The sequence below is a fragment of the Oncorhynchus gorbuscha genome, linkage group LG07 (assembly GCF_021184085.1).
Source record: "Oncorhynchus gorbuscha isolate QuinsamMale2020 ecotype Even-year linkage group LG07, OgorEven_v1.0, whole genome shotgun sequence".
Lineage (NCBI taxonomy): Eukaryota > Metazoa > Chordata > Actinopteri > Salmoniformes > Salmonidae > Oncorhynchus > Oncorhynchus gorbuscha.
Window position 1 is genome coordinate 50453280 of NC_060179.1, and position 14412 is coordinate 50467691.

Consider the following 14412-nt stretch of genomic DNA (forward strand, 5'->3'; position numbering starts at 1 on the left):
AAACTGGAATGACACACTCCCTCACAGTTGCACAAACAGAGCTGTGAGCAAACCACTCCTCAAAACATTTGAATGAGCCGCCTCCCCTACATTTTAATTGTCACTAAAAGAGAAGAAAAAAACTTGTGAACCGTAAACAACCATTTTGAAGAGCTCAAAGGGTGATTTGAGTCATTATGAATCCACATAGAACCATCAGCCTTGAGGAACCCTCATTTCTTTTGAGTGTAGATGTAGCCATGCATTTCTGGAATTTTGTCAGGCATTACATGTATTTGAAATACATTTTATGTGAGTTATGTTTCGTATGAGGAAAATTGAAACCAAACCCCTAGGTTTTTTCATGTCCTTCTTGTATGTGCAGTGTATTGTGACAGTTATCAGCCATACAGTACATGCATTATGCCATTAGCGTATCACCAGACAGTGTAGCCTGTATGTTTGAATGTAGGCTAGCAGGGAGTGTTTTTACAAGTGTCCCATGTCGACCTGCTTGCTCTGGGTCTGGGTAGTGCTAATGATATCCTCAGGGCCTGCTTCCCTCAGCCTGACCAGACTCTCTCTCGCTCTCTCTCTCTCTCTCTCTCTCTCTCTCTCTCTCTCTCTCTCTCTCTCTCTCTCTCTCTCTCTCTCTCTCTCTCTCTCGTCCCTGACTTACAGCCATCCAAACCAGCCGTGACCCTTGAACCATTCTCTCTCTTTTCCACCATCCCCTACTTTTGTTGGGAGACAGAATAAATCTCAGTGCAACACCCAAACAGAAAATGGAGGGACTTGCTCGCTGTCGTTTGCGCATTTGTGAAGGGCTCCAACCAATGTACATCTGGAGGGCAAGAGTTCTGTTGTTCGGTGTGGATGGACGGAGCCCAGCACTGTGGAATAAAACACTCCAAAAGACGTTTTATTGCGTCGACTCAATTTTGTCATGACCGGGATATTTTTTTTACGGTGACAAATTCGTGGGATAATGGCTGTGGCACCCGCTCTCTCTTTTATGCCTGTTCAAGAAGTATAACTGTTCTCATATTCTCACTTGTGGTGTTCACAATGCAAAGCAGTGCCACAGCGACAACCCCGTCATATAAAAGAAGGAAACGTTTGATGGGTTCAAATAGTTTTGTAATGGTCAATATGCACTCTCAAAGCGCATCACTTCTTATTTATTTGGCACAATGTTTTTTTATTTATTTTTAAATTAAGGACAGAAGTTTGCTCGTATCCCTGCTGCTTTTTTCTGGAGTTGCAGTCTCAGTACCTTTCATTGACTTCCCACTGGGCCCACCGGAAGTACATGGCGCAACTGATCAGTGTCGTTTGAGATTCTGCACAGGTTATTACAGCAATTGTGAAGATCTCCACAGACCTGCAATGACCTATACTTGCTATCTTGAACACGCACGCCTCATATGATTACATAAGGAGACATTATTATTTATTTTTTTACAACAACCTCAGTGGCCATGGATGTGTTACTCATTTTAAGGTTTGTTACAGTAGTTTGTAGTTAAAGAATAGGACTAAATCAAATCATACTTTAAATGCACTTCAAATAAAGTTTGATTTGATTTAGTCCTATTCTTTAACGTAGATCTTTGGTTGAGATGGAGTGAATCTGTTTAGTTTTAACGTGGAGATCTCGCAACAGTCATTCTCACGAGAGCTCATTGGTAATAGTCTGAAAGGACAAAGATATAGTAACGCTGGGCTTGGTTAAAACCCTGGATGGAAGTCAGAATAGTAGCTGTAGATCCATTCTCCAGCAGTAGGCTGCTGCCTTTAAGTTTTTTTCCTGATAGTGGATATCACGTTAAAGATCTGATGTTGTTTCAAAGGTACAAATTCAACATTTTATTCAAGGTTTGTCTATGTTGAAATTTGGTTACCATGACGACATAATCCTGTGCTTGAAATTTGACCCGCAGAACAATGCTTTTTCCTTGTAGATTCATGAGACTATACGTTGACAAATTACGTTAAAACAATGTTGATTCAACCAGTTTGTGCCCAGTGGGTGTAGTCTTCTCTGTCGAAATAAGGCTTTAAAGCTCTTGACCTCCAAGGGCTGTCTGCAGTTGTAGTCGATTATGCATTGCCAAGACAGACTAGTGCTTCAAACAGTCGTATGGTATACATTTTGATCCTGGGGTTTTCCCTCCACAACTGTGCCATATGAAGTTTATTTCATATGCCCTTTCATTTCATAGGAACATTTTTGATATAATTTCCTGCAGATATCATAATGTCTTATATCAAACACTGCGGTTTGCCATTCCAAGGCCCTCTTTCAGTCAGTGCCATTCAACCCCTCACTTTGACTAGGACTGCTCTCTCTTCAGGCTTTATTCTGGGGATTAAATTGCAGTTGTTGCACAACAGTGAGTTATTACCCCATAAGAACTGTTGTTAAGATTTGTCATGGTCCTCCAAGCCTTTCATTCATCTTCTCTTTTGGCTTTGTGTGTAGGAACACAACACAACAGAACAACACTATTATTGAAGTGCACCATGGCACATTGTTAGCACGGGTCACATCTGCTAGCGTTTAAGTAGAACAGTCATGATGGCCCTCTGTTGCTGTAGCTAGAAAACAATCCTGTTTAAAATGGCATTAGGACAGCAGGCAGACGGCAGAAGCAGACAACTAAATGTATCCTCGTTAGGTTTATAGCCCAGCTGAGAGGTGGAGGGGACTAGAAGAGGGGGTTGACAGTCATTTTCAAATTAGTGGAATCAAATTTTTTCTCTGAGAGAAAATACATTGCCGGCTCCTTTATTAAATTATCTGTAATGTCATAGATGCAAGAATGCTCACTGATGAATAGCAAAGGTAACCCATGAATTAGGCCCCCACCGTCAGTGAGGGGCCGCATTTACCCTGCTAACCCTCTATCCCTGCTCCCCCAGGGGTATATCAGCTTGCAATATGCAGCCTGATTACACTAATCAGCCTCTATTGCATTAGTGGAGAGGGAGAGGGATGCATTTGGGACTGGTCTGTGGTGCATGAGACCATTTGAGGAGAATGTTACTGTGGGGGAGCTAACCTTTGCATGAGCTCTGACTGAGCCATGTGTGTGGCTGAAAGCACTGGTAACTGCATTGGTTCATAGCTTTCTGCAAAGAAGAGATTGAGTTGTGCCTTTTTGAGTTCTCTGAGGAGGAAACACAATTCAGACAACAAGTAAAGACTACTTTATCCCCCTTTACTTTATTCTGAGTCAGTCGTAATGCTCTGGTCTTTTGATGGACCACCGAAGAGAACTAGAACTAGCTTTTTATTTTATTTCCATGTATTTCTTTTCCCTTGCTGTCTTTTTTAGTGCTGCTTTTATGTCCTATAATTGGAGATTAAATCAGAAACAAATAGCTTAAAGGTTGCACGATATACACTAAATATACAGAACATTAGAAACACCTGCTCTTTTCATGACAGACTGACCAGGTGAATCCAGGTGAACGCTATGATCCCTTATTGATGTCACTTGTTAAATCCACTTCAGTGTAAATTAAGGGGAGGAGACAGGTTAAAGAATGATTTTTGAGACATGGATTGTGTATGTGTGCCATTCAGAGGGCGAATGTGCAAGGCAAAAGATTTAAGTGCGTTTCAATGGGATATGGTAGTAGAGCCAGGTGCACCAGTTTGTCAAGATCAGTAGACAACAAAGATCTAAGTGCACCAGTCCATGCAAAACGAGCTGGCACACTCAGATCTAGCATGGTGTGGGGATTGAATAAGCAAGCAAGCAAGCAAGCTACAACCACTCCATTAACACTAAGTGATAATATGTTATATAATATCATATTTTTTCGCTGAGACTGAATAAAGAAATCACAGGATATGGTCAGGTAATAAATGACCTTCATTCAGAGTGACACATATTTTTTTAGGTCTCTATATGATGTTGGTCTTTACTGTCTTTTGTGGACAGTGGATTCTCTCCTGCTGTGTGTAACTCACTGCGTTCATCTCTTGACGTCACATTTCCATCATGAAAAATATGAATTTCTCCCAAAATGTAAAGTGATACAGTATGTCGTAATGGGACTTTTAGTTGGGAGGATAAAACCAATCAGAATGTTTAACAGCAACCTAATTTTGCAATCTTCCCTTTAATCACACAAGTCAGCTCTTTTTGCTCATTTACCTCACTTGTCCTTCCTTGTTTTTCTCTTAATTGAATTTGTTGATTTATTTTAATGTGATTATGCACATTAAATCCAGCTTCATATCTATCAATGCATAGGCAGAAATCCCTCTCTCTCTCGGCTCATTAAACTGCTTTAGTAATTGAGAAGATGGCTTTAGGACTCGTCACAAAATTGGCTGCACACTCTCTGGACATGCAGTTTGTCAGCTTGTCTCAGGTCTTCCTATCTAAAAGTCCCTTGTTTTGTTAGTGAATATCATGGAGGCCTAACATATAATATATTGTAACATATATTATTCATTTTGATTGACATGCAGGGCCAACTACAGGGTGTGCCTCAATACCAGTCTTAGATCTAAGCAAAAAAATATTATTAACAACTAGAGACCAACAAAGTTTGTAATTAAGGACTTGGTGGACTGTATATTCTTAAGTTTAGTATTGCTTAATGTATTCGCTCCCAGGTGCTGATCCGAACACAGACGAGACAGGTAAATTACAGTTGAGGTGGGTTTAATGAAGATGAGGATTCACACATTATTGGGCACGATGGCATAGGACCGTGTAGGATGTAGCATGGTGTAACGGTATTTGTCGTCTGAAGAAGAGGAATCATCAGAACAAAGCGCAGCGTGGTAAGTGTTCATGCTTTCTTTATTAACACTATAACAAAATAACAAAGGGAATAACCCAAACAGTCCTGAAAGGTGCAAAACACTAAACAGAAATTTACTACCCACAAAAACCCTGTGGGGAAAAGCTACCTAAGTATGGTTTCCAATCAGAGACAACGATAGACAGCTGTCCCTGATTGAGAACCCTACCCAGCCAAAACAAAGAAATATATAAAACATAGAATAAGAACATAGAATGCCCACCTAAATCACACCCTGACCAAACCAAAATAGAGACATAAAAAGCTAGTAGGCACTTCGACGATAGGGCTTGATTGACAGCTTGTATTAACCAACTTGTTTGAGTGTAGTTCTGAACATAAAGGGTATAATAGTGAATGACAAACATGAGCTACAGAGCCTTCAGAAAGTATTCACACCTAGGGCTGTTGTGGTGACCGTATTACCGCCACGCCGCCGTTCACGAGTCACGAAGGCAGTCAAATTCCACTTCACCGTTTAGTCACGGCAATTAGGATTCTCCCAGCTCTGATGCTGCTGCTGGTCATTTGTAGCCTACCAAACTTGCTAACTGCCTGGTACTCAGCACTCTATAGTTCCTCTAATCACTCTGACATCAATGCAAATGTAATCGCAAATCTAATCAAACACTTCATGTAAGCTCATGTTGTGCGGGAAAAGTGTCCTCCATTTGCTATTTAAGTGCAGAGATGCATATATATATATATATATATATATATATATATATATATATATATATATATATATATATATATATATATACTCCATCTGTCTGACCTGCTGTACGCCACTATATATATATATGCATCTCTGCACTTAAATAGCAAATATATATATATATACATATACATATAGTGGCGTACAGCAGGTCAGCCAGGTCAGCAGGTCAGCCACCAGGGGGAGACTCGTCGAGGCCTGGTGACAGATGGAGTATATATATATATATATATGCATCTCTGCACTTAAATAGCAAATATATATATATATATATATACATATACATATAGTGGCGTACAGCAGGTCAGCCACCAGGGGGAGACTCGTCGAGGCCTGGTGACAGATGGAGTCCACATCACGAGCGATGGCTCCCTCTGCTGGATATGCCAGGTCTAGACAGGCTCTCCGGCCAGTACTAATTGGGGCTGATTGTGGTTGGTGAGTAATCAAGGGGCTGGACGAGGCCCATAAAACTGCCAGAAGGGCGGCACACAGGAGAGGGGACTGGGGGAAGAAAGGTTACTCCCATATAGTCGTGTTCAGTCCCAGGGATAATGGAGAGATCTTAGTTTTGTTCCCCACAGGAAACAGCAAGACCCGGACCCCAGAAGACGGTGTCCTGGAGAAGGTTTCCTGGTGGAGACCTATTTTTTTATATTTTTGTTTGTTATTTTAAATAAACACCCTTGAAACCGAGGTAATCCAACTCTGTCCGTGTCTGATCTATGTAAACGTCTTGACCAATCCCCCTGGTCTGCCACAAGTGGTGGAGAATGCGGGAATTCTGATAACGTGGTCAGATCAGGGTTGACGTTTACGCAGCATCAGCATGGATGAGTTGATACTGTAGCTCAGTTTGTCCAGGCCCAACAAGCACAACTGGCGGTTCAGGAATGAACGCTGGAGGAACAGCGGTTACAAAATGCCCGCCTTGTTGAGGAAATCAGGAAGCTACAAAGAGGAACACCTACTGAATCACATCAAAACCATTTTTAAATCAAGCTAACAGAAGACGACCACATCAAAACATACCTCTGCACATTTGAACGGACTGCATTACAAATGGCCAATGCCAAAGTGGGCAAGTCTGCTAGCCCCATTCCTCTATGGGAACACCCAAAAGGCATATTGGGACCTTAACGATAAACAGGAGGCTAACTACGATGGACTCAAACGGGAGATACTCAGCCGCTATGGGTACAACCTGACCCAACTGTTCCACAACTGGACGTTTGTGACCGACGCATCTCCCTGAGCCCAGATGAGCAATCTACTGCGCGTCACCAGGGCGGCATGGCTCCTAACCAACGTATCCACCCTCTCCATTCTAGACAAAGTGGTCCTGGATAGCTTCTTACAGGTGCTACCCCACAACATGAAGAGGGCAGCGAGTCTATGCACGCCCCAGACATTGGAATGCCTTCTGGAAGCAGTGGAGACGCATTAGAACACCGAGGCCCTGCTGAGAGGGAGCCGGGCCGAGTCGGGGATCCGTTCAAGGGGACGGAAGGACAGCCTCATTGCTGTATACCCCGAACCGACAGTTGGCAGGGCCAGAGTGCTGCAGATCCATGGACAGACGGCTGGAGGAGAGGCGACCAGCCACCGACGACCCCAGGTTGATGGAGACCAAAGGAGGTGTTTTGAGTGTGGCGCCGGGGGAACCTTGCCTGGATTTGCCCGGCTTGAGAGGAGTTGATGCCATCAGCAAGCCCCGGAGGCAAGTTGGCCACGCAGTGAACTACGTCGCATCCTGTTAGGCGCAACATGAACCAATGACACCCGTGGTCCCGTCGACGGACACAACACAGAAGCTCTATTAGACTCCGGAAGTATAGTTCCGCTCGTAACCACGAGCGACCTGAACTAGGGGACCGAACGTGGTAGAGAGATGTACATTTCCTGTGGCCACGGTACCACAATGCGGTATCCAACCGTACGGGCCAATATCGTGACGCCACAAGGATTTTCCGGTACCCCTCCTCGTGGGACGAGATTGTCCGCTGTTTCTGGTACTGTGGAGGCATGAGCTGAGGAGAAAGGCACGAGCTGTCCGAAGACGAGAGAGTGGAGGATCCGTCACCTCTGCGGCACGGAAGAAAGCGGGTGACAAACCCGTATATACGAGTCTGGAGTCCCCTCCCCCCTCGATTTCAAGGGACCAGTAGAGACACCCACTGAGGGTGAACTGAGGGGACAATTTGGGCCTGCCCAGTGAAAGAATCCAAACTTGAAAGCCACCACAGCCCAAGTGATAGCTGTGGACAGACAGCTACTTCCGAGGGTGAGTGACTAACGATACGCCCATTTCCAAATCAAGAATAACCTTTTGTGTCAGGTGTCGTGCCAACAGGGGTAACTTTGAGAGGTACTGTTGCTGCCCCAAAGGTATGTGGGAACCATTCTTCGGCTGGCTCACACCAACCTGTTGGGGGTGCACCTGGTAATGGAGAAGTTCCGGATCGCCGCCCGATTCCACTGGCCCGGAATGAGGAGGGCCGTGAAAGGCTATTGTCACAGCTGCCCAAAGTGCAACATCACTGCCCCAAAAGCACGCTTCCGAAACCCTGCTGGTCCCCCCATTGATCATTGGGGTGCCCTTTGAACACATCGCCATGGACATAGTGGGACCCCTGGTAAAAACAGCATGAGGGCACCGGTACATCCTGGCAACATGGATCGGGCCGTTCGGGGTGATAGAGAAGCTGGGACCGTCGATTACCGTGTATGGCAGCAGGGGATTTGGAAACCCCAACAGATTTACCATGTGAACCTGTTGAAGAAGTGGACGGGAGGACAGCCTTGGCTGTGTTATGGTCAGGACCCACGACGTCCCGAGCAATGAGGACCTCGACCCGGCCCAGAAGCAAGCGCTCAGGGAGCTCGTTGATCGGAACGCGGCGGTGTTCTCCGAGAAGCCGGGCCTCACAACCCTCATTGAACACCACGTTTGCACCCGGTCTGGAGTAACAGCACGAAAGAGGCCACATTGGATTCCTGAGGCGCGAAGGTAGGCCGTAAAGCAAGAAGTAGAGGCTATGCTGAGGATGGGGGTTGTCGAAGAATCCCACAGCGCATGGTGCAGCCCCATCGTGTAGATGCCCAAAACCGGGCGGTAGCCTATGCTTCTGTAATGATCTCCAGGGTGTGGACGACATCAGCTTATTTGACGCCTACCCCCATGCTGATGGTAGACGAGCTCATCGACCAATTGTGAAAGGCCAAGTACATCAGCACCCTCGACTTGAACAAAGGATATTGGTAGATACCTTTGGCAGCCTCCTCCCGGGAGAAGACCGCGTTTTCGTCACTGGATGGATTATATCAATACCGAATGGTCAGTAACAGTCAAACGTTTGGACACCAACCTAAGGTTTCTTTATCTTAACTTTTTTCTACATTGGAGAATAATATATGACATCAAAACTACGAAATAACACATATGGAATCATGTCGTAACCAAAAAAGTGTTAACCAAATCCAAAATAGATTTCATATTTGAGATTTTTCAAAATAGCCACCCTTTGCCTTGTGTCACGAATTACTAAAGTGGGTGGAATCAGGTGCAGAGAGCAGGTTTCAGTTATTTGTCAGTTTATTCTCCGGCGCACAAACGACGGTCACGCCAACACACAGGGCGAATGAAATAACCAGCCCTAACACAGGACCAAAATAGTCCGGAGAATAAAACACACGAAAAACCACCATATAACAGGATAACAAAAACAATAAACCAATGACGACCGTGAAGCTACAAATGAGACCTGTGCTGACACAAGCCACTAACATAGACAATCACCCACAAACAAACAGTGCAACCCAGGCTACCTAAGTATGATTCTCAATCAGAGACAACCAATGACACCGGCCGAAACATAGAAATCCCAAATCATAGAAAATCAAACATAGACTGCCCACCCAACTCACGCCCTGACCATACTAAATAAATACAAAACAAAGGAAATAAAGGTCAGAACGTGACACCTTGACAGCTTTGCACACTCTTGGCATTCTCTCAACCAGCTTCATGAGGTAGTCACCAGGAATACATTTAAATTAACAGGTGTGCCTTAAGTTAATTTGTGCAATTTCTTTCCTTCTTAGTGCGTTTGAGCCAATTAGTTGTTGTGAGGAGGTATGGGTGGAATACCGAAGATAGCCATATTTGGTAAAAGACCAAGTCCAGTTCGATTCCCGGGACCATCATTACATAAAATGTCAGCTACATTAAATATTATTATCACCTTATCAAGTCATTCACAGCGCTTTATTAAAAAGTGTAATAGACTGCTGAGATGGTATTAGATGAAAAGTTATTTATCTTTCCTATTGTGATTCAAAATATTGTAATGTTTAACCTAAACCAGCTATTTTCATGCATTTTGGATACACAAAATTGGGCTCTAGAATGTTCAGATATTTTTTGTTCAATAGAGATGAATTTGCCTGACTCTTTATGTGCTCTAATATCATAGGCTAATTTATTTGGGACTAATTCACCACCTGATTAAGTGGAAACTCAAAAAAACATTAGCTAGATCGCTAGGTCTAATTATAATACCCACTGCTAGTAGTCACATATTAACCTAACGCTAAATGCAATGTCCCAAAATACGTTGCAGCCTACCGCCCAATGGGGCCTATGCACTCACAATGGCCAATGTGCATTTTGCATGCTCAATATCTCAAAGCCATATCAAATATCTTGTTTGTAAAATAGTTGCTATTGAACTCAAATTGAGAGTTTAGAAATAAAAAAAAGTATACCTACAGAAAGCTGAGAACCTCCTCCCTCCAACTGTGACAACAGGATAGCTCTATTTTCCCCAATTGGATTTTAAAATGTTATAAAATCCAAATAAATATTTGCCCCTGGGAAAGTAGATCGTTAGTGGCTTGCTTGACACAGCAGCAGTCCCCAGCAACGCAGGCACAGGGGTGGCAGGCAGACACTTTCACGAGGATAATCTACTTTACTGTTTGACCAAATCATGGCTTTAGCCTCCTAAAAAATACATTTTGAGGTAACCATGTAGAACGTGACCAATACATTTTTTTTAAAAAGGTTGCAAAATACGACTAAATGGTCGGATTCTGGAGCCCTGTGATGAACTTCTACTTAACGATATGATAACTAGCAGCTGTTCAAGTGATTTAGACACAGCGCAACAGTTTTCATTCTCAGGAGGGTTACCATAGACGGACTGAGCTCATTTCTATAGCCCTACGTTTTCATCTAGCCAGCCACACACACACACACACACGCACTGTGATGACGTGGTGTGATGTGTGTTGTAAAGTGTTGTTGTACCTCAACAGATGGATAGAGGGATAAAAATGAGAGGTAGTGGAAATGACATGTGTGCAGTATAATCTTGCTTTCCTCTCATCTTTTCAATACAATAAACCTTCTCCTCAAGTACACAGACAATACTGCCATTTATAAAAGGTTTGAAAAGTGACTGTATATTGAAACATGGCAAACTGATTTTTGTCAGAGCTGTATGCAAATGTTTATTCTGCCAGAAATTACAAGCAGAAAATAACCTTTATGCAACAGGTTGTTTTCCATATCACTGTTCTTCTGACATTGTTTTTGAGGGCTTCTGTGTGAATAGCCATGCTCTGACTATCAGCTAGCCATTGACGCTCCAGAGTTAGCTGCTTGCTAGCTGCTAGTGATAGCTAGTTACCAGCACAAGTAAGCTGCAGCTTTGTCCAGCATGAGGGAGATTGGTTGAATATGAAGTCCCTCTTGTCTAATAAACACAAACTGTTTAATGCCAGCCCATTGACGTACATCTTGCAATCATTCAGAATTGTTTCCATTTGAAATAGATTTGGTTGTGATTGACACACCCTCCTGCTGGCATGGGTTCCTATTGAATGATCACTGAAAACACTAGGCTCGATTATATAGTTTATTGATATGCTAATAGTCCTGAAGTTCTGGTTTCATGGTAATTTATAGGATGATAAATTACACTGACCAAAAATATAAATGTAAATTATTGGTCTCGTGTATCATGAGCCGAAATAAAAGATCCCAGAAATGTTCCATATGCACAAAAATGCGACCTGTCAATCATTGAGTTCAACTCAAGTTGACATTTTAAAGGTGCAGAAAAAAAACAGTACTTAAAATGGGACCCTGGATCCTTACCTGGCCGGTGGTTCTGTCCAGGTGTGTTAGTTTGATGTTTGTAGAAGCATATCATTGGGACATACTGAGCATTTCGCCTTTGCCAAGATAATCCATCCACCTTACAGGTGTGGCATATCCAGAAGCTGATTAATCAGCATTATCATTACACAGGTGCACCTTGTGCTGGGGACAATAAAAGGCTACTCTAAAATGTGTCATTTTGTCACAAACACAATGACACAGATGTCTCAAGTTTTGAGGAAGCATGCAATTGGCATGCTGACTGCAGGAATGTTCACCAGAGCTGTTGCCAGATAATTGAATGTTAATTATTTTTCTACCATAAGTCTCCAATGTCACCTTGGAGAACTTCTCAGTACGTCCAACCGGCGTCACAACCGCAAAACATATGGTATGGCGTATGGTGATGTGTGGGTGAGTGGTTTGCTGATGTCAACGTTGTGAACAGAGTGCCCCATGGTGTCTTTGGAGTTATGGCATAGGCAGGCATAAGCTACGGACAATAATAGCAATTTGAATGCCCCAAAATAATGCAACGAGATCCCGAGGCTCATTCTGAGGCCTGTGACCAACAGATACATATCTGTATTCCCAGTCATGTGAAATCCATAAGTCAGGACCTAATGAATGTACTTCAATTGATTGATTTCTTTATGACCTGCAACTCCGTCAAATCTTTGAAATTGTTGCATGTTGCGTTTTATAGTTTTGTTCAGTGTATATACTGACCGATCCAATACAGAAAATATACTGATCCTTTACAGACTCTAGATCAATTGGAGCAGGAAATGTTATTACAGTATGTCCCAATGCTATGCTACCCACAAACTAACACACCTGGACAGAACCATCGGCCAGGTAAAGATGGTGTCCCATTGTAAGTACTGTTTTTTTCCGGCACCTTTAAAATGTCACCTTGAGTTGAGCTCAATAATTGACAGGTCTTCCTCTTCTCTGCAGGAGCTAATCAAGATGCTGGAGGGACCTGACGTGCATGGACTACCACTACGAGGTGTGTGCGTGGGATTCTTGAGTCTGTATGTGTGTGTCTGTGTGGGCTCAATGCAATCAAATCAAATCAAATCAAATCAAATCACATTTTATTTGTCACATACACATGGTTAGCAGATGTTAATGCGAGTGTAGCGAAATGCTTGTGCTTCTAGTTCCGACAATGCAGTGATAACCAACAAGTAATCTAACTAACAATTCCAAAACTACTGTCTTATACACAGTGTAAGGGGATAAGGAATATGTACATAAGGATATATGAATGAGTGATGGTACAGAGCAGCATACAGTAGATGGTATCGAGTACAGTATATACATATGAGATGAGTGTGTAGACAAAGTAAACAAAGTGGCATAGTTAAAGTGGCTAGTGATACATGTATTACATAAGGATGTCAGTACAGTATATACATATGCATATGATGTAGGAGTACAGTCTTTATATAAAGTAAATACAATCCAAAAAACACAATATGCATAGGACAAACTGAGATGAATAATGTAGGTTGCCTCGGGAAGGCACTTGAACCAGACAGACTATATACAGGTAGCATTGTTTAACAAAAGTGGACTCTAATCAGGGAAAAGGATGACTAAATATTTACATAATTTCCCATCAATAGAATGGGAAGCACAGGGACAAGACAAGATAATTATTAAAATGGCTGGAGTTGGGTCAGTGTCAATGACAGTGTGTTGACCCCGTCCCCGAAGCATGTCCACTCAATGTTAGTGGTGGCTGTTTAACAGTCTGATGGCCTTGAGATAGAAGCTGTTTACGAGAAGAAGGTTGCGATTACAGTCTCTCGGTCCCAGCTTTGATGCACCTGTACTGACCTCGCCTTCTGGATGATAGCGGGGTGAACAGGCAGTGGTTCGCGGTGGTTGATGTCCTTGATGATCTTTATGGCCTTCCTGTAACAACGGAAGGGTGGTGTCCAAAAGGTGTCCTGGAGGGCAGAATTCTGTAGTTTGTCTCCCCGGTGATGCGTTGTGCAGTCCTCACTACCCTCTGGAGAGCCTTACGCAGTTGAGGGCGGAGCAGTTGCCGTCGAACACCAGGCGGTGATACAGCCCGAAAAGGAGGCCAGGATGCTCTCGATTTGTGCATCTGTAGAAGTTTGTGAGTGCTTTTGGTGACAAGCCAAATTTCTTCAGCATCCTGAGGTTGAATAGGGCGCTGCTGCACATCATAGTTCTTCACGGCGCTGTCAGTGTGAAGTGGACCAATTCAGTTTGTCTGTGATGCTCCCTGTATGCAGAAGTAAGAGCGAGGAACTTAAAACTAGCTACCCTCTCCACTACTGTTCCATCGATGTGGATAGGGGAGTTCCCTCTGCTGTTTCCTGAAGTCCACAATCATCTCCTTAGTTTTGTTGGCGTTGAGTGTGAGGTTATTTTCCTGACACCACACTCCGAGGGCCCTCACCTCCTCCCTGTAGGCCGTCTCGTCAAGTATAGTTGTTGGTAATCAAGCCTACCACTGTTGTGATATTCCTCCGGCACTCCTGTCAAACTTGATGATTGAGTTGGAGCGTGCGTGGCCACGCAGTCGTGGGTGAACAGGGAGTACAGGGAGAGAAGGCTCAGAACGTAGGCTAACCCTGAAAGGAATGTCATGTGGGGAAACAACCCTCCCCCATGTTGAGGATCAGCGGGGAGGAGATGTTGTTGCCTACCCTCAAAACCACCTGGGGGCGTGATCCCCGTC